Genomic DNA, 16,747 nt, shown 5'->3' with positions numbered 1-16,747 from the left:
CTGGTGGATTCAAACTGCCGACCTTTTGGTTAGCAGCCATATTTCTTAACCACTATGCCACCAGGGTTTCCCAGGGATCCTTAGTAAAGTGTTATACCCTCTTAAAGATCTGTAGCTACCTGCCTACCCCATCCTTTAACCAGATCCTGGTTGTAGAAGCTGCAACCTTGCCCCTCTTCCTGTTTTTTGATTTATCACAAGAAACAAACTTTTCCTTTGTGGCCAGAGGTGGCAGGTCCAGGGTGGGAGGGTGGGGCCCAATGCCTCTTCTATTGCTACTCCCTTAAATGTAGGTGTTCTTCGAAGATCTGTCCCTTTATACCAGGGTTTTCTATCTCAACACTATTGACATCCTGGACTGAATCATTCTTTGTTGTGGGGGCTATCCTGGGCATTGTAGGGTGTTCAGCAAGGTCTCTGACCTTAACATACTAGATGCCAGTAGCTCCCCCTGCCCAGGTCGTGTCAACCAAAAATGACTCCAGACATTGCCAAATCACCCTGGTTGAAAACCACAGTGTAATATGCTTTCCCTTGGAACTTGCATCCAATCCCATTACCTCAACGTCCAACTCCATGAAAGTGACTGCTCATCTATACTTCTAATCCTGAACTCCCCTCTAAATGCTGGTCTTTCCGTTTTAGTTTTGTTTCCTATTTCTGCCTAGATGTTCTGCTAACGCATGGAACTCATTATGCCCCAAACTGAGCTCATCATCTTCCCTCCCAAACCGAATTCCCTATCTCAGTGTGTCGCACCTAGGACAGCCCATTCCGCAGTGGAGAACGTGAACTGCAAAAAATGTCCCCAGCTGAGGAGGTGGGTGAGGACTGAACTCCAGCCACACTCTGCTGGCCATGTCATGCACTCTGGAGCAGGGGGCGCCTTTTTCTACTCTGCACAAAGGCATCATAATGGCTAGCAGCAGTCCTGGGGCCCACTGTCACTCCAGGTACTCAACTTGGTCGCTTGTATTAGGTGGCTCATGATTTTCTTCCTCGATGCCTTCCTCTACTCCATGTCTACCACTGTCCCCGAATGTCAAAATCATATTTTTTTCCGAAGATCCATTGCAAATGTTGCCACCTCCATAAAACCTTTTCTGAACTGCTGCTTCCTCTCCTGCACTCCCACCAACTTTAAGCCAACCCTTCTCCATCTGAGCTTTCAAAGCACCTTATCATACCTTTATTGTGGCCTTTACTTCTTTCTGCCTGGTACCTAGCTATTTCGGTAAAAGTTATCTGAGGCTTACTAGACTAAGCTTTCAAGATCAGGATCTATTCTTATTCATATTTGTTTACCAACCCCCCAAGTGCCTAATAGAGAGCCTTGAACAGAAAGTGCTCAATATGCTTGCTGAGTTAATGGATGGATGGGCTGATGGTGGTTGGTTAAAAACCAAGCCCGTTGCCATTGAGTTGATTCTGACTCACAGCGACCCTATAGGATGGAGTAGAACTGCTCCATAGGTTTCCAAAGAGCACCTCGTGGATTTGAACTGCTGACCATTTGGTCAGCAGACGTAGCTTGCAACCACTATGCCACCAGGGTTTCCAGTGGTTGGTTAGATGATAGATATTGTCTCACCTATTGGATTGATGCCTAATACATCAAAATTGGAAAATGTGCATCAGGTACCCCGTAGAAACTTGGTTATCATTCCAGGTATGATTCAAAGCCACCCATCTGTCAGTTTTTGGCACTGTGCTAGCTTACATGTTGCTATGATACTGAAAGCTATGCCACCAGTATTTCAAATACCAGCAGGGTCACCCATGGTGGACAGGCTTCAGCGGAACTTCCAGACTAAGACAGACTAGGAAGAAATGCCTATTGATCTACTTCCGAAAAATCAGCCAATGAAAATCCTATGAATCACAACAGAATATTATCTGATATAGTGCTGGAAGGTAAGACGGCACAGGACCAGGCAACGTTTCATTCTGTTATACATAAGGTCACCATGAATTGGAGCCACCTCCATGGAACTAACAACAACACGACTCCAAGAACACAGTACACAGCACTCAGTGGAAAATCCACTGCACGGCTTCGCTGCCATGTAGCATAAATGCAAAACTTCTCCCAAACCTTTGCAAATATAATCCAGATGAAGCCTCGCTGGCCTTCAGAGGTTAAGGTAAACTTGGCTGAAACTCCACGGCCCTCCCCACAATTTTTGCAAATTCCTAACTCTCTGCCTCATGGTCGTGATTTGTTGCCTCTGTATATGTTCTTCATTTCTTTCCTTGTGAAAATTCAGGCCCTTTACACAAGGGTAAAGCTGCACAAGATCCCCTACCCCCACCACAAGCATTTTATGAGTTTAGAGCTTAACTAAAGATGTAAGAGTTACCCAGTACATCCCACAGTCTTCAGCCATCTTGTTCCTCTTTTTACTTCTCTCTTTCCCCACCCTCTCTGGTTAAAACACAAATTCCTTTCCCTGTCTCCTGCCTGGCAATTCTGCTCACACTTAGGCCCCGTGAGGTCTCTCTCAGCTACTACTCTAAGCAGACTTATTAAAAAATTAGGAAGGAAGGGAGGGAGGGAGGAAAAGAACTGGCATCTTCTAAGAGGAATTTTCATACCAGCTATAAAAATAATATTATTTTCTCATATTTTATAGATATTAATAGTAGGTTCAAGTTTGAATTCTTTGAATAGGGGGGAAAATTTAGCAACAACGTTTGGTCCACTTGCTTAGCCTTCCCCTAAGCCCCTGGCCCTCTTACCAGAGTGAAGCAATCGTTTTCTCAAGTTCACATTTAATTACAACTGCAACCGTCAAGATGATTAAGCCTCCTCTTATTTCATTGTCTTTTCTTTGCATAATTTCTTTGGCTCGGCTTGCATGCTATAGATTGTGTGTGAATCACAGAGAATCTGTGCTTTTTAACTGTGGCGAAACCATAGGCAGCTTTTTGTTTATTCCCAGAAGCAGTTCCAAAACAGCTGTTAAATTTTCATCCTTGATTTTGTCATCTTATTTCAGAGAATTGTAACAGCAGCATCTTCTGTTTTTAATTCTTCTGAAAAAAAAAAAAAGAGCGAGCTTTCCAAGTTGGTGTACTGTGTGTAGGTGGTAGTTAATGACTTACTTCCTCTCATTTCCTTAATCAGGAAATTCCATAGCTCAGCTGTGGCAGGATTCCCACTAACATGGTTTTGACCTAAGCCAAGCCGTGTGAAACACTCTACCATGGAAACAAGCTTGTTTTGTAAGCAACTGAGGGCTCCAAACTGAGGCTGACCAGGAGCTTTCCATTTGACGTAGTGGTGAGACACGCTAGTAAATTGTTCATGTTGGGTATGGTTCTATCTCCAGCAGAATCGCTCAGCTAGGAAGTAATACACTAAGTCGGCGATCAATCGATAGTATAGACATGAATTGGCTGGTGGGTTTTGCTTTGGGGAGATTTCCTTCTGCAGAGCTGGCTGTTACGGGTTGATTTGTGCTAGAGTCCTGACCTCTATATCAGTGCAAGGAATCCTATTTGGGAATAAAGTTTTCTTTGTTATGTTAATGATGTCATATCTGTGTAAGCTGTGCCTTTAAACCTAATCACTTTTAAGATATAAAAAGAGCAGATTAAGCCCAGAAACAGGCAACCACAAAGGGGGTGGGGTGGGGGTAGATGCCACGCCAGGTGAAGATCACCAAGGAACCAAGGAAAGCTGGAAGAGACATGGATCGCTCCCCAGAGCCAACAGAGAGAGCTGGTGCCCTGAATTCAGACTTCTACCCCGATGAACTATGAGAAAATACATTTCTGTCCTTTAAACCCATCCACCTGTGGCATTTCTGTTACAGCAACACTAGGAACTAAGATACCGGTATTGAATGATGGACACATTTAATAACTTGTGGTATAAAAATGCACTCAGGAAAATCAAGACTAATTGTGCCTTATCTTGGTGCAAGGAAGTGCTTGGATTACAATCATTGCTTTAAGACTAACAGCTTACCAAAATGGCCATTTTTTTTCCCCATGAGGTCTGTGTTTAAATGGCTTTTTACCAATGACTTGCAAATCGTTGCTATACATTGGAATAACCTGAAGAGAGCTTTGAAGGAAATACTGGTAACTGAGCTCTACCCCCAAAGATTTTGATTTATTCATCTGGAGTGAATCCTGGGCCATTGGTGTATCTCAGATGCTCTCCGGGAGATTCTAATGTGCAGCCAGGATTAGAACCACTGCTTTAAGAAAATCACAGCTACAACCATCCTTTGAAACCAATGCACTGTGTCTGGGGCACACATATTGCGATTATATGCATTGCAATAAGTCATTTTATCATTGCCTGCCTTTTCGGTAGGATTTGTCCTTCTATCAGAGATAAATTAACCCACGACAAATCATCTTTGGCAAGCTTCACACTCACTCCTGTGCTCACGCTCTCTTTCTCTTTCTCTTTCTATCTCTCAGCACAGGGGGATGCAAACCTAATTTTCAGCCCACACAGTCTTTTAGAGACCAAAACCCTTCCTGGCCAGGTCAGGCTGCCCCGGGAGGACTGGTTTCTAGAACACATACATTAATCCCCAGCTTGAGTGAGTTATGCTTCTCCCTTTCCTTCCTCAAATGACAGCGGGGGAAATCGCCAAAATGTGAGCCGTAAGAGGCCAAATGGTCTTTGTCCAGTATTTTCCATTTCAGGAAATGACCCTAGAGTCTACCTTCTTACTAAGCCAATAACTTGGACTCGTCCCGGATTCTTTCCTTTCCCTCATCCCATGCACCTAATCCCTTTCCCTCACCCTCACATTCAATCAGCTCAACCTCCAAAACATATCTTGAATTCACTCGTTTCTCACGGTCCCCACGGCTACCTCAATGTTCTAAGCTACTATCACCTCCTACCTTGATACCTGCAATTGCCTCCCAACTGAAGTAGCCTCTGTTTCCTTCTGCTTTTTCCTCATTGAAGACTTCCCACAGCCAACAGCCCGGGTAAACTTTCCTTATGGTGGTTTCAATAGCTTCTGATGTTGAGTAAAATCCAAACTCCTCACCATGGCCTACAAGGCTCTCCATGATCTGGCTGCTGCTGCCTGTGTCTCATCCTTAGCTTCTGCCCCCTTCCCCCTCCCTCAGCAGTCTCCAGTCACACTGGTGTTCTGCCCATTTCTGGAGCAGGACGGGTTCTCCCCCACTCAGGGCCTGCTCCTGTAGCCTGCAACATCACTTCCCTGGCTCCTTACATAGCTGGCTCCCTCTGATCCTTCCAGTCTCATTTTAAGTGTCCCCTCTCCAAAGAGGCCTCCCTGGCTATTTTATCTGTGTCACAGCATCCTATTTATTTCCTTCCTAGTAGTGATCTAACTCTGGGCTTATTTAATTTACCTGTTTTTTTTTTATTTAATTTACCTGTTTGTTTTCTATCTCTCCCACTGGAATTGAAGCTCCATGAGGAAAAGGACCTTGTCTTATTCACTGTTGCATCCCCAGCCCCTAATAGAATACCTGGCACATAGTAGGAAAACATCAAATGATTGTTGAATTAATGAATGAATGGCTGGGAAGAGGAACAGAAGGAACATTCTGGATCATACATTTCTGAGACCACTCAACTCTGAATAATTAAGGGTTGATTATAGCTTTTGATAAGGAGCCCTGGTGGCACAATGGCTAAGCATTCAGTTGGTAACCAAAAGGTTGGTAGTGTGAACCCACCAAGCCACTCTGTGGGAAAAAGACCTGGTGATCTGCTTTTGTAAAGATTACAGCCTAGAAAACCTTATGGCAGTTCTACTCTGTCACATGGGGTCACCAGGAGTTGGACTCAGTGATACCCAACAACAACATAGCTTTTGATAAAAGGGATGTCAGCTTTTACTTAATGTGTCCTTTAGCAGTTGCTGATACATTTATCGCTCACGTCATTTTCTTAATATGTATCATTTAGGGCTCTAGTTACAAGTACAGAAACCAACTTAAAGCTAACTTAACCGAAACAAGAATTCATTTTAAAGTTGCTGGCTTGCCTGATGGAACCTACTGGCAGGCAAGCAGTGGAGACGTAGAAAGGGACTGGAATCTGGAAACACAAGTTGTTGGGAAGCTTGAGGAATACTCTCACTTCTGCTTTTCTCTGCACAAATACTCTTTTTTCTTTCTCTGCAGATCAACTTCCTGCTCACCTATCACTCACAGTTTCTGAGTTTGTACATCTTCTCTCTCCTAGGACCCAGATGGAGCTAGAACCTCATAGAACTGAACCTCCCAATTTCCTGGGAAGGAGGTTCTGATTGATCTGGCTTGGATTAGGTTCCAACCCAAGACAATTATCTGTGGCCAGTGAGTTGGGAATACACGTACAAACTCCACCTGCACGGGTTCTCATCTTGAAAAATGAGGTGGGTGAAGAGGGAGTTTGGAGAGACAATTCTTGGTGACAGGGGTAATCACTGGCTTTTTTGGCTAGGTTGTTGTTAGTTGCCATCAAGTCGGCTCTGACTCATGGTAACCTTATATATAATGGAACAAAACTTGCCCAGTCCTGCATCATCTTCATGATTGCTGGTATGTTTGAGTCCATTTTTGCAGCTAGGTGGACACCCCAAAATGTATTCACTAGAGGATTCAAGTTTTCTCCCAGGGAATGTGCATCTTCACACCCTTTTGATGTGTTTTCTGTTTGCCCCTTACAACCAGTTTATATGCAGAGGAGCCCAAGATTTGGGCTGATCCTTTAATTCCTGGTGGGTTCCAGGTGTTGAACTGCCACCCTACAGGAGAGAAAAAAGGGAAGAAGATAAGTACTTTCATGACACAGAAAAAGAAGGATTAGATCAAGGAAAGAATAAGTACACATTAAGCATCAAAGTGTGACGAACGATTTCTAAGAAAAAATTGGATTAAGAATAAGTATATATTAAAATATATATATATATTTTTATATATTAAGCATGCAAGTTTGATGGATTATTTTAAGTTGACTTTGACTCATTTTTTCAAACCAAATGACTCAGTCACGAAGAAATTCTTTTGTTATATGATCAATGTTACTTAATTGCTAACATGGCAAGTCCAAATGATGATATAAAAAAAATTTTTCTGATTAAATGTTGCATTGATGAAGCAGCCTGCTTCTCTGCCCTTATGCTCAGTTTTATAAAGCATTATCTTCAAGCATTTGTGACTGAATCTATAGAAGTGGGTCCATTGAGATACATGAATAAAAAATAGGTGGATGAATTTGGATGCAGGATTTTAAGTTTTTATGGAGCAATGTCATACAAGGTAGAACAATAGGCTTATTTAGGAAAAAGGCTTCTTTCAAAGCAATACAGTGTATTGATTAATGTTCTGGCTTTATAATTTAGTGATTCAGACCCTGGTTTCTACCTCTTTACCAGCTGTGTGCTCTTCAACAAAACATTTAATTTCTTATCCCAAAATATGAATGTTAATAGTACTCACCTGTTAGGAGGTGGATGTGATTTAATTGAGATAATGGATTATATGAGTTAGGGATTGTGGTTGACTGTGAGAAACAGAACCCCTGACTAAACAATAGCTTCAATAGATCAGGTGATTATTCCTTCTCATTCAATAAGAAGACCAGCATCAGCTGGCCACTGATCCTGGTTAGGGGCTTAAGGATTTCAGACCCAAGGCCTCTGCAGTTCCCATGACCTTTCTCTCATAATCCCAAAATGGCTGCTGCAGCCCCAGCCTTCATGTCCATAGTTCTGGCAGGGGGAAGGAGGAAGGGGGCGAGAACTGAATCAAGAAAACAAAACCTTTCCCAGATATTTAAGTCAGGGTAGGCTAACTGCTGTAACAAAGAAGCCTCACACATTTCTCACTCTTGCAAAGGTCAATTGATAGCAGAGGATTGGGGTTATGGAGAGAGGATGGGATGCAGTTCTACTCAATGCAGGGACGAATTTAGAACACGGGGCTTCCAGAGTCATACTAGGCATGAACATCCAGCCAACAGACAGGGAAAGAGAGAGCATGGAGAGTTCTGTAGGAAGGTTTATGGGTCAGGTCTAGAATGGAGGTAATGTATTTTTGCCCACATTTTATTGGCCATAGTGACACAGGTCCACATAGATGCAAGGGGAGTTGTAAAATACAGCCTCCATGCCATGCCATGCCTCCATGCCTCCACGTCTCCATGTCTCCATGCCATGAAAGGGGAGCATAGTCTTTGAGCGCACGTCTGTCTCTGCCACATTGGAAATCCATAATAACTTCCACGTAAATTTATTGCCTAGAGCTATGACATTTAATCACCCAGGGCTGCGATAAAGCCTGGGAAATGTAATTTTCAGGGGGTAACATGCCAATACTGGATAGCTTGGGTTCCTCTTAGTAAGGAAGAAGAGGAAGATATTGTGTAGGCAACTAGCAGTATCTGTCATATGTGAAAAAAGTGCTTGGCATAGTGCCTGGTACTTAGTAAATACTCAATAAATGTTAGCTATTGGCATTGCTATGATGTCTTAGGGAAAGATAAACTATTTTACAGCTGTCTCTCCTGCTATAAGTTAATTACCCAGCACTCCAGTTTATTGGGTGCCGAGTGTGAAATTAGAAGAACCTGTTGCCATCGAGTTGATTCCAACTCATAATGACCCTATAGGACAGAGTAGAGCTGCCCCATAGGGTTTCCAAGGAGTGGCTGGTGGATTCGAACTCCCGACCTTTTGGTTAGCAGCTGAGCTCTTAACCACTGCACCACCAGGGCTCTGGAATTAGAAGACCTGGGTCTAAAGCCTGGTGCATCCCCTTACTATCTTCTCTGAACCTCAGTTTCTTTATCTAGATAACAGAAAGGGTGAAACCTGTCTCACAAGTTTTCTGTGTGGCTTAATTGAGACAGTGAGTACAGATGGACCAAAAGTATTATTTCACACATACTAAGTACACAATATATATTAAGACAGAATCTTAAGTGGAAGCAACCCAAATGTCTATCAACTGATGAGTGGTTAAACAAAATGTGGTATATCCATGCAATGGAATAGTATTCGGCACGTGCTATACCATGGATGAACCTTGAAAACATATGTTAAATGAAAGAAGCCAGTCACAAAAGACCACATATTATAAGATTACATTTATACGAAATGTCCAGAATAAACAAGTCCATAGAGACAGAAAGTAGATTAGTGGTTGCCAAGAACTGGTAAAGAGGATAGGAGTTGAGCGGAAATGGGAAGTGACTTCTAATGGGTATGGGATTTTTGGGAGGAGTGATGAAGATATTCTAAACTTGATTGTGGTAATGGTTGCATAACTCTGTGAATATACTCAAAACCATTGAATTGTATCCTTTAAATGGGTGAATTATATGGTATGTGAATTATATCTCAATAAAGTTGTAATTTAAAAAAATAACTGAATCTCTTATGAGCTAGCAGAAATCAGCTCTCTAGAGATGAATCACCACATTCTGAAACTTAAAACTGATGGATCAGAATCTAGACCCATCAGTGACCTTATCTACTTTTGGGCATTCTACAAGGCCCTGCCTGAAATAGCCCATTGGCACCTCTTCAACACACATTTATTGAGTGGTGCAGTGGGTAAGAGCAACAGGTTGGCAGTTCGAATCCACCAGCTGCTCCTTGGAAACCCTATAGGGCAGTTCTACTCTGTCCTATAGGGTTGTTATGTGTCTGCTACAACTCCACGGGGAACGGTTTGGTTTGGTATCTATGTGTTAAGTATCATGCTAGAACTAATAGGACATGGTCTCTGACCCCAAAGAATTCACAGTCAAATGGCACAGATTGTTAACTATCTGAGGGCAAGAACAAAATATGCTAACAATCACACCCTCGCACTACAAGAAAAATGGAGAATTAAAAAGCAACTGGGATTTGAGGAATTTTCCCAGATAGCCAGGGACCAGGCCTTTTTCTTTAAGCATACTCAGCACTTTCTTCAATAAATTCAATAAATACAGTAGATTTAATTGACTCCATAAAGTCTCTAAACATATCAAGGGAAAACTTCTTTAACTACAAAACACAAAAATGAAGCTTTCCTCAAATTGTTTATTTCCAAAGAAATTACTTTAAAATAATACCTCTCAGACATGCTTCCTGCCTAAAAGACCAACCTTCATTTTGCCAGCTTGCTCTTCCATTTCATCATTACTTGGGCAAAGGCACTGCCACCTGGGTCTAGAGTAGACGATCATGATACCGTCAGTCGAGAAGTGGTCTTGGTGTCATATATATACGCCAAGCAGAGTGGACAATTACCTTGAGAAAAGACTTCTAGCAGATCTTCACTGGCTCAGCTTATGTCATATCAAGAAAACTAGAATTTGGCTCCAAATTTTGAGAATTTGAAACCAGTACTGTACACATTAGTTCCTGGGTAGTACGAGCTGTTTGTAATCAGCTACTAACCTAAAGGTTAGCAGTTCAAACCCACCCAGAGGCACCTTGGAAGAAAGAACTGGTGATTTGCTTCTGAAAGGTCACAATCATGAGACTTTATGGAGTGCAGTTCTACTCCACAATACATGGGGTCGTCATAAGTTGGAAAAACTTGACAGTGACAGGTTTGGGTTTTTGTTTGCTTGCTTGCTTGCTTCTTCCTCTTGCTACCAGCATCAGGAGAAAAAAAAATTTCCAAATCGTTTATCATCACTTGGTTTCAGGAACATATAGACTCTATTCTGGTCTGCTTCTGTGTTCTCTATCAAGCAAAACATTTAAAACAAAAGTGGCTGAGGGACTTGCAGAACAACTTAGTCAATTGGCATAACATAATTCACAAAAATAATGTTCTACATCTGAGTTTGGTGAATAGCGTCCAGGGCCTTAAAAGCTTGTAAGCGGCCATTTAAGATACAACTATTCGTCTCATGTGGAACAAAAGAGTATGAAGGAAGTCAAAGACTCAAAGAAGACACTAGTTCACAGGACTAAAAGCCCACTTGAACCACAACCACCTCAAAACTGAGACCAGAAGAACCAGATGGTGCCTGGTTACCACTACCAACCATTCTGATCAGGGACACAATAGAAGGTTCCTGATAGAATGGGAGAAAAATGTAGAACAAAACTCAAATTCCTAAAAAAAGGCCAGACCTACTAGATGGATAGAGACTAGAGGAACCCCCAAGACTATTGGCCTAAGATACCCTTTGAACTTGAAATTGATACTATAATAGATTGGCTTATAAAATTAACGATATCACCCATGAGTAATGTGCTCCCTTAAACAATTAACTATATGAGACCAAATGGTCAACATTTAGCCAAAAGCAAAGATGAGAAAGCAAGAAGGGGAAGGGAAACTAGATCAAGGGAAACAGAACAAACAGAATGGAAATAATGAGAATGCTGATATATTGTAAAAATTGTAACCGATGGCACAGAACAATTTGTATAAAAACTGTTGAAGAAGAACCTAATTTGCTGTGTAAACTTACACCTAAAACACAACAAAATATTATAAAAAAAAAAGTGGCTGAAGGAGTGTTCTGTTTCTTGGTCTGGGCTCTTTCTACACCGTAATATTAGCTTTGTGAAAAGTTACTGAAGTGTAGACTTATGCTTTGTGCACTTGCCTGTATGTATGCTATACCTCAACAAAACTGACACACACACCCCCCAAAAAAAAGTGGCTGAGGAGGATCCAAAGCCAACAAAATGAACAAATGAAGCTTTTTGCCATTTTAAGTAAGTTTAGGGCTCTAACTGTCAATAAATCATATTTCCAGGGTCCTGAAAGAACCTGTAGGCGTCACCCTAATAACACTGTTGGAAAGCTTAAATGAATCATGTGTTAGGGAACAAGAAAATAAGACTTTCACGCCCTCTCTCCAGCATCATTCCCCAAACACCTCATGAAAGGAGGAGACGTACCTGGCCAAGGAGATTGGTAAGAATTGACATCCATTTTTCTCTGATTCTCTATTGAGCAGGTTACATGTCATTGTGTACACATAGCCCAGTCTCTCTGGAACCTTCTACTTGCCGTTTTCTCCTCCATTTTCTGTTACCATGCCCTACTCTCACTGAGAAGGGGCTCTCTACCATCTCCCCCAATGCAAACCTCAGCCCTACAGAAGAAGCCTTCAAATCTCCGTGCTCTCAGCTTAAAAATGGGTCAGTAAAAAACAGCCACGTAAGCCCCAAAGTCTACATTTAGGGAGAGGAAATCTTGGCACATATTGCGATCCTACTTTACTTAGCAGGAATTGTACTTTGGGTAATAAAGCAGATGGCCCTTTTCACTCATTTCTATGTATGTACTCTTTGCGGCCAGAACTAGAAGAATAAGAGAGGTGAGATGGAAGGTTTGTGTACCAAACTACCCTGAACTTCCCAAAGCATGAACAATTGGAACATTATTGAAAGTCTTATTTGCAAATGTTGAAAAGTGTAGGTTATGGATGTTGACCACAGTTTTAGAGTGAATTAATAGATAGTTGATCAGTAGAAGTTAGTGTGGATTCATTCACAATAGTTTCTACATGGAGTGATGCAATGAACACTAAATGAGGAGCCAGGCGAGTCTAGGTTGTAGTGCTAGTTCTTCCACTACTTTGTTACATGATCTCAAGCAGGTAACTTCACTCTTTTGTCTTCAGTTTCCTTGACTGTAAAATGCAAGGTTTGGCTTTGATTCCCTTTAAGATTTCTTCCAGCTCTAGGGTTCCAAGGTACATGTTTGAAGTCATGCCAACTAACTTTCCTTCTTTGGAGGAAAGCATTTCTAGGCAGATCAATTCGGAAGATGCTGTAGATTTTGTGTGTCTTGCTTTCAACAAGTGTTTGACATAGAAGGCACACATACCAAATTTGTACAGCTACAAACCTAGAGGAACAGCTGTCAAGAATAATAAACAAAACATCTCACTGAACTGGGCAACTGGTCAAAACAAATCAATGAAGTTTACCAAGGAGAAATGGAAAGTCTCAAATTTAGGTTCCAAAGACAGATTGCATAAACACAGAATTGGAGGCACCTGAACTACTAGCACTGGGCAGCAGGAAGGACCAGATGACCTTTAAAGTCCCTTTTGGATCTAAGATTTCATGTTCTCATCCTGGGAACAAACACTGAGTTTGAGAGAAACTGCTGTAGTTTTTAAAATGAACTACCTTGCCTCTCACTGCTCACATGTATTGATAACAAATTATCTCAAATTTAGTGTCTTAAAACAATATAAATTTATTATCTTAATCAAAAGGAGGAAAATGCAGAAAAGAATTTCAAATTCTCACAAAATCCAGACTTTCTGGAGCCAAGGGGGCTGGATGAACCCTGAAACTATTGCCCTGAGATAATCTTTAAAACTTAAGTCAAAAATAGCCCCTGAAATCTTCTTAAAACCAAACAAACAAACAAAAAAGTTTGCCTTAACTAGTAAAAAATGTCTGCCTTAAGCATTATGCTCTTTTAAGAATTATATGGGGTCGAATTGACAACAGCAAATTGGAAGATTAGATAAGAACCTTGGGGGGCAGTGAGTTTATGTTAATGGGGAGGAACAACTCAGAAAAGGAGGGTGGGAATGGTTGCACAACTCGAAGAATGAAATCAATGTCACTAAATTGTACATGTAGAAACTGTTGAATTGGTGTATGTTCTGCCGTGTATATTCTCAACAACAACAACAACAAAATAAATAAAGCTTAAATATATATATATGTATAACAAATGTATTATCTTACACTTCTGGAGGTCAGAAGTGTGACATGGGTCTCACTGGGCTAAAATCAAGGTGTCAGCAGGGCCACGTTCCCTTCTGGAAGCTCTAGGAGAGAATCCCTTTCTTGCCTTTTCCAGGTTCTAGAGACTGCCCACATTCCTGGGCTCAGTGGTCCGTCCCTCCATCTTCAAAGCCAGCAATGGAGGATTGAGTCCTTCTTACATCATGTCACTCTGACCTCTTCTGCCTTTGTCTTCCACTTTTACAAACCCTTGTGATTACATTAAAAAAAAAAAAATCTTTGCCGTAAAGTTGAATTCCAAGATTAAAGAGGAATTTCTATTTTGTAGAATAAGCTTATCAATTCATAGGACAAAGTTTTGCTGAGCCAGCCCATCCCCTTCCATGCTTTTTGCTCAGCATCTGGAAGTCTCCCTAATTAAGAATGGAGTAAGTTCCTTGATCTACGGCAAGGACCTCATCCTGTATCTTGATTGTCTTGATTTAGCTCCATTTTTAGCACTATTCTCTGTCATCTGGAAGAAGTAATTCTGTTTTCCCTTCTCTCCTCAAACCTAAATTTACAAGTAGGAATTCTCTTCACAGGCCAACTCTGACCAAGACACTCTATGGAATTCAAGCCATTCAAGGGCCTGTTGTAAAAATTTCCATGAAATTATCCCTGAAATGTCATAAAATAGTAACAAAATTTGACAAATCTCTTCTATGATGGCCAGAACTGTTATTTAAAATTGTATTGTTATTTATGTTTCTCACAGCATTGAACTATTCCAACTCCATTTCATCCCCCAAATGTTGTTGTTGTTGTTAGGTGCCCTCGAGTCAATTTTCAACTCATAGTGACCCCATGTGACATCGTAGAACTGCCCCCATGGGATTTTTCTAGGCTGTAATCTTTTGTTTGTTTGTGTGGTTTTAATTTTTTTGACTTTATTTATTTTGTTGTTGAGAATATAAACAGCAAAACATGTTAATTCAGCAGTTTCTGCACGTACCATTTAGTGATATGGATTACATTCTTTGAGTTGCGCAACCATTCTCACCCTCCTTTTCCGAGTTGTTCTTTCCCCATTAACATAAACTCACCGCCCCCCTAAGGTTCTTATCTAATCTTTCAATTTGCTGTTGTCAATTTCATCCCATATAGATAGCCCTTAAAAGAGCATAATGCTTACGGCAGATATTTTTTACTAGCTAAGGTAAACTATTGTTTGTTTTTAAGAAGACTTTAGGGCTATTTTTGGTTTAAGGTTTTAAGATTATCACAGGACAATAGTTTCAGGGGCTTATCCAAACTTCATGGCTCCAGGAAGTCTGAATTTCATGATAATTTGAAATTCTTCTCTGCATTTGCCCCCTTTTGATCAGGATTCTTCTATGGAATCTTTGATCAAAATGTTCAGTAATGATAGCTGAGCGCCATCCAGTTCTTCTGGACTCCCGGCAAAGGAGGCAGTTGTTCATGGAGGCAATAAGCCACACATTCCATCTCCTTTAGGAGGCTATTCCTGACTCTCCTTCTTCCTCTGTTGTTCCAGGCAAAAAAGAGACCAATTGTTGTGCCTTGGATGGCCACTCGCAAACCTTTAAGACCCTGGGCACTACACAACAAACTAGAAGGCAAAACAGAAACACTAAACATGTTATTAGGCTAATTACTGGGATATCTCATGAAACCATGGCCCCAAATTTCCAAACCAAGAAACCAAATTCCGGGAGGCGTTTTCTTGTACATAATCAGCCTCAGAAGCTAGTATTTTATTTTTCATTGCTGTCAATATTTCTATCACACAACTTTTTCCAATTCAGATTTTTACAGGTGTACAACTTATTGACAGTACTTACAATCATCGTCTGTGCAACCCTACCCTTAATCAATGCGATATTTCCATCACTGGCAACCCTCCCTCTTTCCACCTCTCTCCTGCACCTGGTAACTACTGATTAATTTTGTTCTCTATACATTTGCCTTTTCTTGTCTTTTTATATAAGTGAGGTCATACAGTATTTGTTCTTTTGTGATTGACTTATTTCACTCAGCACAATGTCTTCAAGCTCCATCCATACTGTAGCATGTATCAAGACTTTATTTCTCCTACTGGCCGAGTACTATTCCATCGTATGTATGTACCATATTTTGTTTATCCATTCATCTGTTGATGGGCGTTTAGATTGTGTCCACCTTTTGGCTATTGTGAATAGTGCTGCAATGAACATTGGTGTACTAGGTTGTAATCTTTATAGGAGCAGATTGCCACGTCTTTCTCCCTCGGAGCCACTGGGTGAGTTAGAACTGCCAGCCTTTCAGTTAGTAGCTGAACTCTCAACCATGGTGCCACCAGCAGAGTCTCACTTGTTACGTAGAAACAGAAGGTAACTGAGAGGAGACATTTTGATCTTGCATACTGCCATATTCCTACCCCAGGCCTAGGGGCTATGTGAGATTCAAAGAGGAATGAGACCCAGAACCTGCCCTCAAGGATCTTTGAACCTGATTCACGGCAGTGGGGGTGGTGAGTGAAGTAGAAAGAACCAATGCAACTAAGATTTGCAACTCCAAGTGCCTTCAAAATTGCCCTATGTTCCTTGTGTGTACCTCTTTATGTCCTCCCTCGTTTTGAATGATTTCACCACTTCCTCTATGTGCATTGTTCCAAAGAAAGTTGCTCTGCTTCCCTCGTCTTCTTCCCTCCACCTCCATCTTCCAGTAGGCAATACTTCTTTTGGGGGTGACCCTTTCCTCGCCTTCCATCAGCCCGAAATCATTAGGCCATTTCTACTGTTTCCAGCTGCCCCAGGGTTAAATCCAAATGCCTGTTATTTTAACAGGAGGAAAATGGAACTGAAAGAAAGTTGGCCTAATTTGTAAAATAAAAATGAGTTTCGATCCCAGTAGCTTATGAGGACTGGGTTTCCATCGATCATCTTTCCCATGGCAGTCAAGTGTGGAATGTGGCAAAGTTAGAAATGTAATTGTGTAAACATAAAAAATTACATCTCTATAACCATCATCAGGACACTTTTCTCAAGATGCTCTCTCGGTGTCCTTCAGAGCAATAACTATATCAGTTGAGAATGTAA

At 41.3% G+C, this 16,747-nt stretch overlaps 1 long non-coding RNA gene across 1 annotated transcript in view; it reads right to left on the bottom strand.

Annotated features, from left to right (window-relative positions):
• Positions 1-250: 250 nt before the first annotated feature.
• The window catches only part of LOC135228886 (uncharacterized), a 40,475-nt gene continuing 23,978 nt past the window's right edge, over positions 251-16,747 (bottom strand). Inside the window, exon 3 of the long non-coding RNA XR_010319746.1 lies at positions 251-6,740. This is a non-coding gene — a long non-coding RNA (uncharacterized LOC135228886). The remainder of the gene's footprint in view (positions 6,741-16,747) is intronic.

This window comes from Loxodonta africana, chromosome X (genome assembly GCF_030014295.1).
Source record: "Loxodonta africana isolate mLoxAfr1 chromosome X, mLoxAfr1.hap2, whole genome shotgun sequence".
NCBI lineage: Eukaryota > Metazoa > Chordata > Mammalia > Proboscidea > Elephantidae > Loxodonta > Loxodonta africana.
Note: the sequence above shows the minus strand (reverse complement) of the source record. Positions and strands in the feature narration are given on the sequence as shown.